Source organism: Natator depressus, chromosome 4 (assembly GCF_965152275.1).
Source record: "Natator depressus isolate rNatDep1 chromosome 4, rNatDep2.hap1, whole genome shotgun sequence".
NCBI lineage: Eukaryota > Metazoa > Chordata > Testudines > Cheloniidae > Natator > Natator depressus.
The window spans coordinates 134,669,752-134,686,002 of NC_134237.1; positions in this window are offsets into that span (position 1 = coordinate 134,669,752).

Sequence of the window (16,251 nt, forward strand, 5' to 3'; positions counted from 1 at the left end):
GCTCCTAGCGCAACAGAACACTATTTCCTTAAAGCTTGATGGTGGATACCACGGCAACCCACCCTTCCCCAAGATGGCCAGCTTTTTCCTGTTCAAAGCAAACTGAAACATGCTAAGGAGGAAGCTAGGTGTGGGCATATTATGAAAGAAATATTAGACCTTAGATACAATTAATAAAGCTGCAGTATGACACAGTTGTAGCTGCTGATCGACTAAGGAGCCAGATCACTAGATGATGTTAAACCTCCTTAATACATGGGCAATATAATAACCATTAGCACTTACATAGCACGTGTCCTGTTCAAAGTGTGACACAGACATTCATTCATTAATCCCATTGCACCTTGTGAGAGTGGCGAGTATGATCCTCATTTATTCCCAAGGAGAAATGATAACATAGAGAGATTAAATAACTGGTTCAAAAACACAGAGAAAATCATTGTCAGAGCCTGGATTACAACTCAGGCATTGGTAACACAGACCCCTTGAAAGAGTTCCCAGAGCCCTCACCTGAAATCGCAGCCAACTTAGCGGGAAGAGGAAATGAGGTCGCCCTCTCCTCCAACAAGCATTTTTGTATTTGTAACTCACCACTGATCTATTTATAGAGCCCTCATCTCCAGAGTATCCCAGAGCTTCACAATTGCTAATACATTGTACCCTCACAACACTCCTGCAAGACAGGGAAATTATATTATCCCATTTTACAGATGGGGACACTGTGGCACAGAGAGGCTAAGTGACTTGTCTATGGTCACTCGAGAAGCCGATTGAAGCCAGGTTGCCCCACTCCCACTAGAGTGCCCTAAGTGCTTGCCACCTTGTGGTGAGGCCCTAGCCATCCTTCCTGCCATATATTTGCTCCTATCTAATAAAAAGTTTGCAGACCCAGCAGGGAAGAACATCTGCATTTATAAAAACCAGCTTCTGTAAATATCATAAAAAGAAAAGGAATACTAGCGGCACCTTAGAGACTAACCAATTTATTTGAGCATAAGCTTTCGTGAGCTGTAGCTCACGAAAGCTTATGCTCAAATAAATTGGTTAGTCTCTAAGGTGCCACTAGTACTCCTTTTCTTTTTGCGAATACAGACTAACACGGCTGTTACTCTGAAACCTGTAAATATCATAATACATTTAAAGATTGCCTGTTTGCATGATAGTCACAATTGTATATTATGCCACGGAAAAGTAGGAAAGAAGTGAATGAATACAGCCCTGGAGCAGCAGGGGGGTGATGTGCCCCCACCCCGGAACACTGGGCAGCATGGCCCCAGCGCTGGGGACCCCGTGGCACTGGGCAGCCCAAGCCAACCCAAGTCCCCACCACAGGCCAGCTGCCCTAGCTCCACCCCATCCACCAGGCTTCCCAGAAGACGAGACAGCCTGCCTGGGCTGGGGCAACTAGTGGCAAGTACCCGGAGGGGGCCTTGGGATGGAACATGGGCGGAGCCACATGGGGCTGTTTGGGGAGGCACAGCCTTCCCCGGCCTATGCTACGCGCCTCCCATGGTCAATGTCATCCTCTATGCAGGAGAAAAATCCACGTAGACAGTAGGAAACTTAGGCAGAAGCTTTTTGAGTTAAAATGCAAAATACTGTATCCCAGGGGTAAAGTTTGCTCATAAGAATATATGAACGGCCACAGTGGGTCAGACCAGTGGTCCATCTAGCCCAGTATCCTGTCTTCTGACAGTGGCCAATGCCAGATGCTTCAGAGGGAATGAAGAGAACAGGGAATCATTGAGTGATCCAGCCCCTGTTGTCCACTCCTAGCCTCAACAAATCAGAGGCTAGGGACACCCAAATCAGGGGTTGCATCCCTGACCATTTTGGCTAATAGCCATTGATGGAACTAGCCTCTATGAACATATCTAGTTCTTTTTTGACCCCCCGTTATAATTTTGGCCTTCACAACATCCCCAGGCAACAAGTTCTACAGCTTGACTGTGCGTTGTGTGAAGAAACACTTCCTTTTGTTTGTTTTAAACCTGCTGCCTATTAATTTCATTGAGTGACCCCTGGTTCTTGTGTCATGTGAAGGAGTAAATAACACTTCCTTATTCACTTTCTCCCCACCATTCATGATTTTATAGACCTCTATCATATACCCTCATAGCCGTCTCTTTTCCAAGCTGAAAAAAATCCTACTCTTTTTAATCTCTCCTCATACAGAAGCTGTTCCATACCCTTAATCATTTTTTTTTGCCTCTCTGTACTTTTTCCAATTCTAATACATCTTTTTTGAGATGGGATGGCTAGAACTGCACAAAGTATTCAAGGTGTGGGCGAACCATGGATTTATATAATGGTATTATGATATTTTCTGTCTTATTATCTATCCCTTTGCCAATTATTCATTTAGCTTTTTTGACTGCCGCTGCACAGTGAGTAGATGTTTTCAAAGAACTATCCACAAGGACTCCAAAATCTCTTTCTTGAGTGATAACAGCTAATTTAGAACCCATCATTTTGTATGTAGAGTTGGGATTATGTTTTCCAATGTGCATTACTTTGCACTTAACATTGAATTTCATCTGTCATTTTGTTGCTGTCATCCAGTTTTGTGAGATCCCTTTGTAATTCTTCGCAGTTGGTTTTGGACTTAACTATCTTAAATAACTGTGTATCATCTGCAAATTTTGCCACTTCACTCTTTACCCCTTTTACCAGATCATTTGTGAATATGCTGAACAGCACAGGTCCTAGTATGAATCTGCGGGGGACACCACTATTTACCTCTCTCCACTGTGAAAACTGACCATTTATTCCAACCCTTTGCTTCCTGTCTTTTAACCAGTGTGATGGGGCAAGGCCAGATGGCTATAGAAAAGTAGTGGGAGATAGATATATTAGCTCCAGGCTAAACAAATCCCTGGTACCAGGATAAGTGAAATGGCAGCTGCTCCAGGTCAGGTAAGACACCTGGGGCCAATTAAGAACTTTCCAGAAGGCAGGGAGAAGGCTAGGTTGATTGGGACACCTGAAGCCAATCAGGGGCTGGCTGAAACTAGTTAAAAGCCTCCCAGTTAGTCAGGTGGGGGTGCACGTCAGGAGCTGTGGGAGGAAGCTGCGCTGTTGGAGAGACTGAGCAGTACACACCATATCAGGCACAAGGAAGGAGGCCCTGAGGTAAGGGTGAAGTGGAGCTTGAGGAAGTGAGGGCTGCTGTGGGGGAAGTAGCCCAGGGAATTGTACATGTCATGTTTCTAAAAGGTCAGCTACCATAGCTGATACTATTAGGGTCCCTGGGCTGGAGCCCGGAGTAGAGGGTGGGCCCAGGCTCCCCCCTGACCATTGCCCCCTGATTAATCACTGAGACTGGGAGACAACAGAGACTGTGCAAGGAAGGATAACTTCTCCTCACCTCCCTCGCTGGCTTATGATGAAAATGGCTCAGTAGACTGTGACCCTTGTCTCTAGAGAGAGAAGGGTTTGTGGAGGGTCACAGTGAGCCTCTGAGGCTAGTGAAATCCGCCAGGAAATGCGGCACCCACGGAGGCAAGGACAGAGCTTTGTCACACCAGTTACTGATACATTTAACCATTGCTCCTCTGTACACAAATGCAGAGGCTCACAAGCGCACACACTGAATAAATAAACAGGAGGTTTGGCTCTCCAAACCCGTAGAAGCCGAGGTACCCCCAGAAATGAGGTTCATCCATTTAAAAACTCATTGAGCCAACCCTCCGCCCACGGTGGCATGGCTTCCTCACAAGTCTTGCTCCTATGTAGCTCCCATACCATTATACAAGATAAGGTTGACCAGGTCAGTGTCCTCTCATGCCACATGCTTCTGAAGGGGATGAGGGCAACGACAGCAGCTCTCCCTGTCCCTGCCTCCTCCTGAATGCACAGCACTTCTGGAGGGGTCTCCACGGGATTGGCGAGGAAAAACCGTGTTACTGTCGTATGACCGTTCCTGCATTCCGCGCTTCCCACTCCAGTTGGGTGTGACCTGACAATCCTCTCTGCTGACTCCATGGGAGTCAGCACAGGACATTATCAGGCCAGTTATTTTGGTGTCATTAAAGAAGCAAGTAGAAGTGATACAAATGGTTAAAATTTGGATTTTTTTTTCCAGTTGCCCCACTCCAGAGCAGCCCTGGGAGGCACTGAGGCACTGCCTCTTAAGTACAGTCCCTCCTTGCTCCCCTATCACTCCAGGGAGAGGGTAGTAATGCACTGCGGGCCAACGTCTTTGGCAAACTGCAACACCTCCACCCCAGCATGCCAGTTAGTACAGCTGGTGTGAAGCCACAGCTTGATACATTCCCTGCCCACTAGTTCCAGAGGAAATAACGTTTGTGCCTGGTACATGTTGTTGACTCGATGTTCCCTGATTTGTCAATAATAAATAACCAATTAACTTATAATCAATACGTGATAAAAATTATAACCGTGATTATATGTTTAGTGAGAAGTTCTCTCGAGTCCAGATTAGTTTAATAATAACAAACCCTAGATAAGTCAGCTTTGATTGGATTTATTGATTTAACAGTTAGGAAAGGCAACACATCTGCAGGAGGGCATACTGTACAATCATCAACAGCTGTGGTAGACCTTCCTCATAGTTCTCAGACAGCCTGTGTCCAAACGGTCTTACTCCCCCTGTGATTTAGGGGCCATTATATCCTGGTCACGCCTATTGTATATTCTTCTGGTCCTTATCTATTTCCTCTAGTTGGTACACACTTCTTCTCAGGCTATTGCCAAAGTTCCTTGTTCCATGGCAACTTTCCAACTGTCTCAACACTTGTTGGTTAATCATTATCTGTGCCCTTATTTTAGACACATTTATTGATTTCATATCTTACAGTTAATACATTGCTAAAGTATCTCCTACTACCGTTTTCAAAAAATGCTAAGGGTTACTGCTCAGTAAAACCCCACCTTCTAAAGTTAGTTTTCGCTTAACTGCAAAGCATCATGGGAGTCTTGCTTCCAGGCAAGCTTTCAAATCTTTCTTGGCCTATCCTAACTGTCAGCATTGTTTTTTTTCCCTGCACACCCACATTTGAGCTCTGGAGAGGTGTCACAAAGTGAGTACACCTTGTCCCCCTCTTGTGGTGGGGTGAGAACATTACTGCCCCACGGCTAAGTCCACCTATCTGCCCTTAGCCTCAAAGTAGGCTTGCCTAGTGGCCAGAGTCAGCATAGCTGCCTTCCCTTGCAGGGCTGTGCGGCCTAGTGACCAGAGTCAACGTAGGGGAAGTTTAAAGGCTGCGTGGGGGTGGAGAGGGGGATGAGCCACCTCTCGGGAGTGGGGGGTGGGGGGATGGCCAGGGTAAGGGAACCCAGGCCCTCCCTACTTCACCAGATCCCAGCCCAGGGCCCTGTCAGCAGGGAGTGTACTTGTCACTGAATCAAAAGAGATCCTACTGAAACACATTGTTTTATCACTTGGTTCCACGACCAGAGCAATGTATAGTTCCCCTGGACGACTTCCTACCCCGTCTCTCGATGCAACGGTCCGGGCATCTCCGGGGTCTCCAGGTTCCTCGGTCCGTACAGCTCACTGCAGCTCCGCTCTCCCTCGGGTGTCCGCAGGTAGCTAGGTATCAGCCTGGGTCTCAGCAGGTTTGGCTTTCGCAATCTGGGGCTCCAGCAGCTCCCAGACTGGAGACGGCAACAGGCAGGCAGGCAGGCAGGCAGGCAGGTATCTATCTATCTATCTATCTATCCAGCCATCCATCCATCCATCTATCTACCTATCCATCCATCCATCCATCCTCCCTTCTCAGCAGTCAGCCCTGACTGAGCTGCTCCCTTTTATACCGGTGCTCCACTTGGCGCATGCCCAGCAGGGGTGAGGGGGCAGGGCTTCCTCAGCCCAAAGTGCAGGGTTAACCCTTCCCTGTCCAGTGCAGGACAAGTACACCCCATCACAGGAGGCCACATGGGCATAATGGGCATTCACTCCTCTGTGCAGGCATGTAGTCAGAGTCACAATCTAGGCCTAAAGGTCTAAAAGTAGATTTCTCCCTCACCCCAACCCTGATTCACCTGCTTATAGAGGTTTCATATTATAAAGGGGTTAGGAGATCTGGAATTTCAGACACAAGCCTTTTTAAGTCCGATGGCTTATACCGGAGGGGAGAAGCATGGGGAGTATCAGCCTTCCAAAGATCGTTAAATATACAATTTCCATTACAGGAACAACCTCCGTATAAAAAAGGAATCTTAGTTTAGTTAATAAGAATTGGCTGTAAGCGTGTATTTGGGTAAGATCTGAAATATTCATTGACCTGGTGGACACTGTATCTGATCCTTTGGGATTGGTAGAATTTTTTATATGGTGAACAAGAGTTTCAGTAATTCTCATCATATTTGACTTGGCTGGCTGGGTGGGAGCCCAAGGCTGGGTTGCTTTAAGGGAACTGTGTTTTTTGGCTTCTGGGTAACCAGTAAGGTATTGTAGAAGCTGTTTTGTTGCTGGCTTGCATCTGAAGAAGTGGGGTTTTTACCCACGAAAGCTTATGCCCAAATAAATCTGTTAGTCTTTAAGGTGCCACTGGACTCCTCGTTGTTGTTGCTGGCTTGGTGAATCTAATTATTAGAAATAACCACCAATTTGGGGGGATTGTCTGCCCCATTCTTTGCAGTTTGCCCTGATTAAGCAATCTCAGTGTGGCCCCCTTAGGACACCAGTCACACAGACACACCCTGGATGTTCCTCCACACTCCCCGAAGGGAGCGTGCCCCAAACTTTAGACCTAGGCCTAAAGTAGTGTGCCTGGGCCAATCAGGGGTTGTGATATACGTAAAGTAATGATGGTCTTCGACATTCTACTCCTGGTGATTAACTGAGGCTAAGGAACCCCCTCCTCGTCCCTACCACAATCTGCCCTTAAGCACTTTACTTTAGATACAAGTTTTCATTATTACACCCGGGTTGATTTTCTTTATGTAAAATGAAGAATCAAATCAAAAAGTGTGCTTTTAGGTGTCAAAAAAATCCTGCATGAAAAGCCCTGGAGTAAATTCTAACCACTGTTTGGGGTATTATGTCAGTGCTATTGTGAAACAGGAAATTGGGAGTGTTTATTAGAGATTTATCACCACGCTCCATGCCAATCACACTGAGCATGCCCACCCCAAATCAGCTCATTGAACACGCTCCAGCTCAGGGTCACATGACAACTGCTCCACCTGGATGCCAGAGGCCACTGTCATGCTGTGCACCAGAACTGAGAGCAGGGAGACCGTCTTTGTTGTGTTCAGTGCTCCCTTCTCATACCCAGGCAGTATGGAAAAGGAGAATCAGTCTGACTCAGATACAGAGGAGAGGCTGGAACACACAAAGGGGAGATAGGAGCAGAGGGGACAGTGATGAGGTGGGGACATGGTAAGGCATGGGGCAGAAGGGTCTGTAACCACTAGAGAGCTCTTCTCTCCAGCACCTGGAGTAGGCTTCAGGCTTCCTGAGTCTCAGGATTCCTCTACTGTGTAGCAGTTAGCTGTGAAACCCACTGGCAAAATGTTATGTGTCTCATCCTCTCCTCGTGGCTAGTCCACACAGAGCTGTGATACCCAGACTGAGGCTCGCAAGCCACGGGTGGCTCTTTAACGTGTCTCCTGCAGCTGTTTGCACCATGTGATATTAAAACACTGTGTGATTTAATTATTAACCAGTCGAAGTTATTAACTAATCAGGATGCTTTTACTAGGTTACTGACCAGGTGCAGGTGATAAAATAATAACTCTCGGTCAGTCATTTTGCTGTGATATATAGATATATATATACAGATATTTCCCTGTTATGCTGTTTAAATATGAATCTATGTTTCATTTACTATAGTACTGATGAATTCACACTACCGTGGCTCTTTTGCATAATGTTGATCGCTAATTTTTTCTCCTGGACCACTGAGGTCTGAGTATCACTGACAGAGGATAACAGCTTACTAGGGCTACCAGTTTCTTAATTAGCTCAAGTGGCTGAGCTCTGTGCTATGAATCTAAGGTTCTAACCCTGCTGATAACTCATATTGGGGGTCAACATGGTTCCACATGATGGCATTTCTGGATAGGTTTTTTTGTAAAAACCTAGGATGTTCATACAGTATATGTTTAAAAACTGTTAAGAAACTAGGAAAGTTGCAAAGTCAAGCATTCAAAAGGTACAAAAAACACCCCTGAAAACCAGAATTAAGGTTACTGGTGCCCACTGAGCATGACCCACCCACCACAAAGCTCATTGAACATGATCAAAACTGGAACCGAGCAGGACTTTATCTGCAATTGCTCCTCCTGACTGGTCCATGAGGGGTCCAATTAAGTTTGTGGTAAGTCACCTCAACCTCTGGCCAGCCCGCTGGGGATCAAACTGGGGACCTCCAGACTTAAAAGAATGAATTGTTACAGCTTGAGCTAAAAAACCAAACCTCAGTAATTAGGAGCTATAAAAGCTCATATTCTCTGTGGATCAGCACAATGAGGGTGTGACCCGGAGTGCCTGGGGCAGCCCTCACCGAGAATGCCAAGGTTCGGGCAGGCTGCAAAAGGGGGAGCAGATACTCCCAAAACTGGTAGTTAACCTGAAGTTAGACTTACCAACCAGTTACAAATTGTGCTCCTGATCCCCCACATTGGTTATCAAGAAAAAAAAAATCACACAGCCCCCTTATTGCATTAACTTTTCTACAAACGAAGCTCTGAACAAAGGACTGAATGACCCGTCCAAGCTGTGGCTGTGTTCCAGAGGAACTTTCAAGCCAGCAAACTCACCAATACTGCTAAGAACCTGGTATGTGGTCTTTGAAGTCTCTGTATGTATCTGAGTGCTTTATCGTTTTGCAACTCTCGTCCTGTTCTTTTTTCCCTAATAAATCTTTAGCTTTAGATAGTAAAGGATTGGCTGGCAGCATGGTATTTTGGGTAAGATCCAAACTAATATTGGCCTGGTATTGTGGCTGGCCCTTTAGGGTCAGAAGAACATTTTGTATATGTGAGCAGAGTTTTTAAATAACTTCTTACTGTACTGGACCCAGGTGCTGATTGGGAGCCAGAGAACTGGAATGCAAGAAAGGTGGCTGTGTGATTTCCTTTTTTGCTTCTTGATAACCAGTGTGAAGGATCAGAAACACAGTTTGTGACTGGTTGGTGAGTTTAATTTCAGTGTGAATCACCAGTTTTGGGAGTGTCTGCTCCCCCTTTTGCAGCCTGCTCTGACTTTGGCATTTTCAGTGAGGGCTGCCCCAGGCACCCCAGCTCACAGAGGGCCCTATAATACACACTCATCAGTGGGTCACAATTGCACAAGCAACCTTAATTCTCGCATTTCCTAATTTTTGGGTCCTTGGCTTTGCAACCTGAATATTCTTTTAATTTAGGATTTTTCTACGCTTTACACACCGTACCCTCTATATTTAAATATTTATCCACATATCGTCTGAGAAAAGCACAATGGAGTGCTTTAACCAAAATGTTAGATGCCCCTTTTAATATTCAACCTGTTTAGCTTTAGATTGGCTACTTTTAATGGTCAGATCACCCTGCAAAGCCAATGCATCCCTGCTAGAGCAACTGGTTTAAGAATCTTTACTCATGCTAGCATAGCTCGACTTGGGATGAAAGCTTGAGGAGACCCATTTGGTGGTGATGGGGCTGCAGCTGGAGTGGGTCTAAATAGTATTCAATCTATTGTGATGGAGTCAGACCAGAAGAGTGGTGGAAAGCAGATATATCAGCCTCAGGATGAGCAGGTCGCTGTTCCCTGGATAGCCAAACAAAGGCTACTCCAGGCCAATCAAGACACCTGACGCCAATTAATCAGTTAAGGTTGTTAGGCCAATGGAGACAGGTGGAACCAGTGGTGAGCTGGAGCCAGTTCGCACCGGTTCACGTGAACCGGTTGTTAAATTTTGAAGCTGGTTTAGAACCGGTTGTTAAAGGGGTGGTCAAAATCCGCCTGAACTCTCAGCTGGGGAGGTTCCCCTGAGAATCCTTTTTAATTTTTACTCACCTGGCGGCGCTCCAGGTCTCTGGCGGCACTTTGGCGGCGGGTCCTTCACTCACTCTGGGTCTTCGGCGGCACTTCGGCAGCGGGTCCTTCAGTGCCGCCGAAGACCCGCAGCGACTGAAGGAACCGGTTCTTCAGCTTTTGGCAGCTCATCACTGGGTGGAACCAATCAAGGTCTCACTCAGACTGCTTAAAAGCTCTCCTTTCGAGTTCCTTCGAGAGAGTCCAGGTGAAATGAGCTGGAGGAGGAAGCATTGCTGTATCCTGAGGTAGGGGTGAAGCTAGGGACCACGGGGGAAGTGGCCCAGGGAATCAAAGCAGCATTTAGCGGTGGAGGGAAAGCCACCAAAAGCTGGTGCCATTAGGGTCCCTGGACTGGAACCCGGAGTAGAAGGCGGGCCCGGGTTCTCCCGTCCCTCCTCCCCCAGAGATCCCCTTGAGAGGGGACGCAGGACTCGGTCCATTCAGGAGGCCGAACTGTGCCTACTGAGCTCTACGGAGCAACACAGACTGTGGGGTGTTCCCCCATCCCATCTCCCATACTGGCCTGTGATGAAAGTAACTCAAGAGGCCGTGACTCTGGCCACTACACTGTGAAAGGAAGGTCACACTGGGGCCTTCGTGAGTTGCTGAGGCCCCTGGGTCCACCAGGAAGTGCAGGACCCACAATTACAGGCTCGGAACTTTGTCACACTCTGCCGGTCTTATACACTGGGGGGAAAAAGTGGCGTGTCAACGAGTGCACTCACCCCTGGTGATGCCTCCTTCTGGCCATCCTGGGGATAAACTCTAGCCAGGTATCGTGCCCTCTCGCCCTGCGGACCCCTCTTGCTCTAGGGACTGCAACCATCTCTTCATGACTTGGCTCCCCGACTAGGCCACTCTAGTGGGGTGGTCACCCCGCTCCGGTTTGGAAGGGGTTAAAAGCAAACAAGGGAAGCTGGTTGGGTGGTCAGCCACAGGTGTGGGTGCATCCAATTAGGGCACAGCTGGCCCTGATAAAAGGGCAGGTTGAGAGAGTCGGGGAGAGAGAGAGTCTTGCTCCAGCAGTGGAGAAAGAAGGACCTAGCTGCCCGGTAGAGACAGGGCTACCTCGGATAGAGCAGTACTGGGAAAGGGCAGGCTGAGCTCTGGAGCTCTGGCCTGAGGCCCTCCCAGGCTGAGGCCTTGCGACAAAGGCCTGAGGAGGTACTAGAGCTGCAGGGAGGCAGCCAGGGCAAGAAAAGGCAGCAGGTCCAACCACCTTGCCAGTGATGAGCGGCCATTTCAGACTGAAGTTTGCCCGAGAGAAGGGGCTAGATTACGACTGGCAGTAGCCACTGAGGCAAGGTGAGTATAGGGGGTTGGGGTTCCCCTGGGAGGGGAGACCCAGAGTGTGGGGACACTGCCGTGGGGCAGCACCCCAAGGTAAGGGGCACCGTGGTCCAGGAGGGACTCGGGGCCTGAACTGACGGAGATAAAGGGACTGCAGAGGGGCAGGTAAGGGCAGGGGGGAAACTGGCCAGAGGCGGGCGCTCCTGAGCTAATTCCCGGACTGAGCAGCAGGAGGCGCTGCGCCGGTGAGCCCCACCTGCTACAGTCACTACGTGGTTTCCCTTTCCAGGGGTTACCCAAAGTCCTTCCATGCAAACCGTTTCAGACAGCCTTCTCCAGCACTGTCCTGATGGTGCCACTTCCCCAGTGGCCTGTAGGGGAACCCGGACTCACCCACTACTCCAGGTTCCAATCCAGGGCCCCTCAGCTCAGCAGTTCTGGGCTCTACCCACTCATCTCTCACTGCACCTTCTCTGGACTGCTTCCTACACTTCCTGCAGCCTTTCCCAGTAACCCCTCTCTGTTGCCAGCTTCCTGGCTTAATAGGCCTGCCTGTTCCTGCCCAGCTGAGCCTGCTTTCAACCAATTCCCGGTTCCCTGCTACAGCCTGGGGAGTGATTAGCCTGTCTAGCTGTCTTAACCCCTTCCAGGCTTGTGTGGGGTGGACACCTCATCACAAGATGTAATATTTGGTTTCACTCAGACCAAAGCTATACAGGAATCAGAATGATTGACCATGGAGCTTCCAATAACCCACGCTACATTGCCATTGATTGCGGGTTTCATAGGCTGCTCTGGGAAGCTTTACTGAAGTATTCCTCACAAGTCCAAAATGACCGATTAGCTGGTGCAGGGATTGCATAACCGGAACCTATCAGGAAAAGCATTTTGCAGAAAAATATAAAATAACTCCACGGTGTCAGCAACGTAACAGACAAGTTACAGATACAATACATGCTGAGGGTGAAATCCTGGCCCCCTGTCAAGGTTCCTCCCCCACTCTGAACTCTAGGGTACAGATGTGGGGACCTGCATGAAAAACCTCCTAAGCTTATCTTTACCAGCTTAGGTCAAAACTTCCCCAAGGTACAAAATATTCCACCCTTTTGTCCTTGGATTGGCCGCTACCACCACCAAACAAATACTGGTTACTGGGGAAGAGCTGTTTGGACACGTCTTTCCCCCCAAAATACTTCCCAAAAACCTTGCACCCTACTTCCTAGACAAGGTTTGGTAAAAAGCCTCACCAATTTGCCTAGGTGACTACAGACCCAGACCCTTGGATCTTAAGAACAATGAACAATCCTCCCAACACTTGCACCCTCCCTTTCCTGGGAAATGTTGGATAAAAAGCCTCACCAATTTGCATAGGTGACCACAGACCCAAACCCCTGGATCTGAGAACAATGAAAAAAGCATTCAGTTTTCTTACAAGAAGACTTTTAATAAAAATAGAATTAGAAATAAGAAATCCCCCCTGTAAAATCAGGATGGTAAATACCTTACAGGGTAATTAGATTCAAAACATAGAGAACCCCTCTAGGCAAAAACCTTAAGTTACAAAAAAGATACACAGACAGAAATAGTTATTCTATTCAGCACAATTCTTTTCTCAGCCATTTAAAGAAATCATAATCTAACACATACCTAGCTAGATTACTTACTAAAAGTTCTAAGGCTTCATTCCTGGTCTATCCCCGGCAAAGACAAAATGTAGACAGACACACAAACCCTTTGTTTCTCTCCCTCCTCCCAGCTTTTGAAAGTATCTTGTCTCCTCATTGGTCATTTTGGTCAGGTGCCAGCGAGGTTACCTTTAGCTTCTTAACCCTTTACAGGTGAGAGGAGATTTCCTCTGGCCAGGAGGGATTTTAAAGGGGTTTACCCTTCCCTTTCTATTTATGACACCCCCATTAAAATCAATGGGAGTTTTGCCATTGACTTCAATGGGGCTGAGATTTCACCCTTCAAGGGTTGTCTTCTGTGTGTTCAGGGTTCAAGCTGAGCTGGTATTGCTGACATGACCCATCAGGGCTTCTGGCCAGTGGGACATGACTGTACTAATACAATCTGCAGCCCCTGGGGGCTTCAACTGCTGTCCCTCGGGGTTCTAGTCAGTGAAAGAACAAAAACAAGCCGCAGGGACTGCAAGGAGGCTCTAGAAAGAGAGGGAAGTGCTATGTGCCAGCATACCAAAGAGAAGGAAAGGATTCAGCAGAGAATAGTGGTAGAGTTGGGAGTAGAGTGTAACTGAAACATCTTTAATGAATGCAAATATCTGCAAGGCACTACAATTGCTAGAGCTGGCTACCAAAACCACCTGATTTAAAGGCAGAAATCGCACAGGAAACAGCATCCCTTCCTGCTACACCACCATATATGACACTTATCCTGCCGCCCCAAGTAGCATGAGCATCCTTTGGTCCCACTCCAGCTCCACTGACAGTAGCTTTGCCGCTGGAATAGCTGTAGTGTAGACATAGCCTCAGAAATAAAAACATATATTAAATAAAACAGACGGCACAAACTCCAGTAATAGTTCTGTTGCTATTTGGGACCTACAACGTCATCTTTGGTGAAATCTAAACCAATTGTCTGGTGTATTTATGGGCATTTTACAGACTCTGGAAGGTTAAATTAGTGATTAAATACACTTTAATGAGGTTTTTTTTAGATTAATAGATTTGTTGAACTATTATTTGGTAAATATCCCATGGACACAAAATAATCTTTCATTTTCGAATCATTTTTACATTTCTACCCTGACTGGGGTCCGCAAAAGATGATTTGGTAAATTCTTCTATTAAAAACAAAGTGTAAAACGGGGGGAAAAAAACCCAAAACCAAATACCTCCCTGGTGCTAGTGTAGTTTGAATATACTCTGGCTGTTTTAAGGGGAGTTTTTCTAAGGCCCAAGGCAGCTAGGCAGCTCCCACTCTTTGAAGAACAAAGAACTGTTCATTTCTCTTTGCTGTGTTGAGGCGGTCCAGAAGCATTCAGTTGGCTTCAGAAAATCAAGCCGTTTACTGCCTCACAGCAGTCTGATTTACTAGCTCTGAAGCCACCCAAAACCTCACCATTCAAGAACATGTTAGCAATCTTCTAACCCACTGAATATCCCATGACCGTCACTGAGAGGATGCACATTATAAGGGCCTTTCTCAAAGCCCTGCAAGAGAGCCGCTCAGAGCTTCAACTTGGGCAACAAAGAGCTCAACTATAGCCTATGATTGGAAAAACAGAGTCCCAACTGTCTGTTTTTCACAGTCTAGTTAACCTTTTAACATACGAACCAGAGCAGATTCTTTGAAGCTGCTACGGTCTGTTGTATAAACACATTTAGAGAACCAGAAAAGTCTTTGACATGCCTCCACTGACTGATTGCTCTTCATACACCAAAATGTCATCCACACTTCAACATCCTCTTGAAACATTTCAAATAAATCATTGCACTCAGACCATAACAGAGCAACTGCTTGCCTAAAACCACTTGGGAATCAAAGGCAGTTTTGAGCATTAAAATAGCCTATGAAACTAGCAAACTTTGGGATTTCTGTAATCAGGAAACGAAGTTCCAATTAAAAAAGTACATAGACGGATGGGAAAAAATGCTCTTTGGCTAAGACCTTATTTGCAAAGCTTCAGCATGGAGCAACTTTCACGAACACCGGACAAATGATCCTGAAATACAAGCATCAAGGTAACAGGGATATAAAGCTTATACTAACATTCAGAAATGTAGCTCTAAAATTGAAATTAAACTCCTCTTGCAAGGAGATTAATGTGCTCGTTTAAGAGCTGATCCTGCAGTAAGCCCCATGCAGAAGGACCCACTACATCTGCCTGGATCTGGGGAGGCTCCCTGCAGGCAAACGTCTTCCCTGCCATTGCAGGATCAGGGCCATACTATGTCTTTGTCACAGGGCAGCCTGGGCCCTTTAAGAGGGAACTGCACCAGCCCAGCTGTGCCTTATTAGCAGCCTTGATAGGATAGAGGACAGATATTCCTAATAAAGAGCCAGAGGGGAACAGGAACAAGGTAGAGGAATCTGTGACAAAGAGAAGGAGCAAGAGGCTTCAGGAAACCCTGACTGGGAGAATGGTTGGTGCCTGGAAACCAGAAGACTGAGCTCCAGCTAGAAAGAACTGGGAGTGGTAGCAGCCAGGGACAGAAGAGCTCCAGGTGTGATAGAAGACATCACTGTTGAGTATGTTGCTGTGATGGACTTTATTTTGGGACCCTGAGGATTGCTTTCAAAACAGAGCCATCCCTGGCCATGAGGAAGCACATGGGAGGCAGCTGCCCCCTGTTACTTGTAGAAACTGCAGCAGAATGTTTCTTACGTACAATGAGCCAAGTGCATTTTGTCCTGAGCTTGCCGTTTCCAGGCCTGTTTGCTACATACCCAAAAGATCCAGTCAGTATAAACAGAGCACGTAGATTAACATCACACTTCCACATGATAGTAAAATTAAACCTCCTATCAGCCCCCAGATATAGTACTGGCAACCTCAAAGGTTCAGAAACCATGAGTCAGAACCTCCAAAAATCATAAGAGCTTTTTAATGAAGCTTATATTGTGTTTCTTTGGTCTTTTGATTGCTGAACACCCCTCCCCCGTCCCTAGGGCACGTGAGACAATTAGTGTTGCCAACTCTCCCGGCTTTAGTGGGTAAGGTCAGTTTGGATCCCCTTACAGAGGTTCTCACCCTGCCACATCTGCCCAGCAACTAATGCTATCCCATTAATCTCTAAATTAATCCTCTGCTCCTGGTGCATGCACCAGTTCTGCCCCCGGGGCCCATCCAGCCTCCATGGCAATTCTGCCCACACATCAGTTCAGGCCCCCTTCCACACCTAGCCTCACCTCCAGTTGTTCACCTCCCTCTCCCAAGCCTAGAGGGCTTCTGTAGGGTCCCCTCTGCCTCTTCCAGGCTGGGGGAGGGGGGAGATCCTGTGGCTCTTCACCCT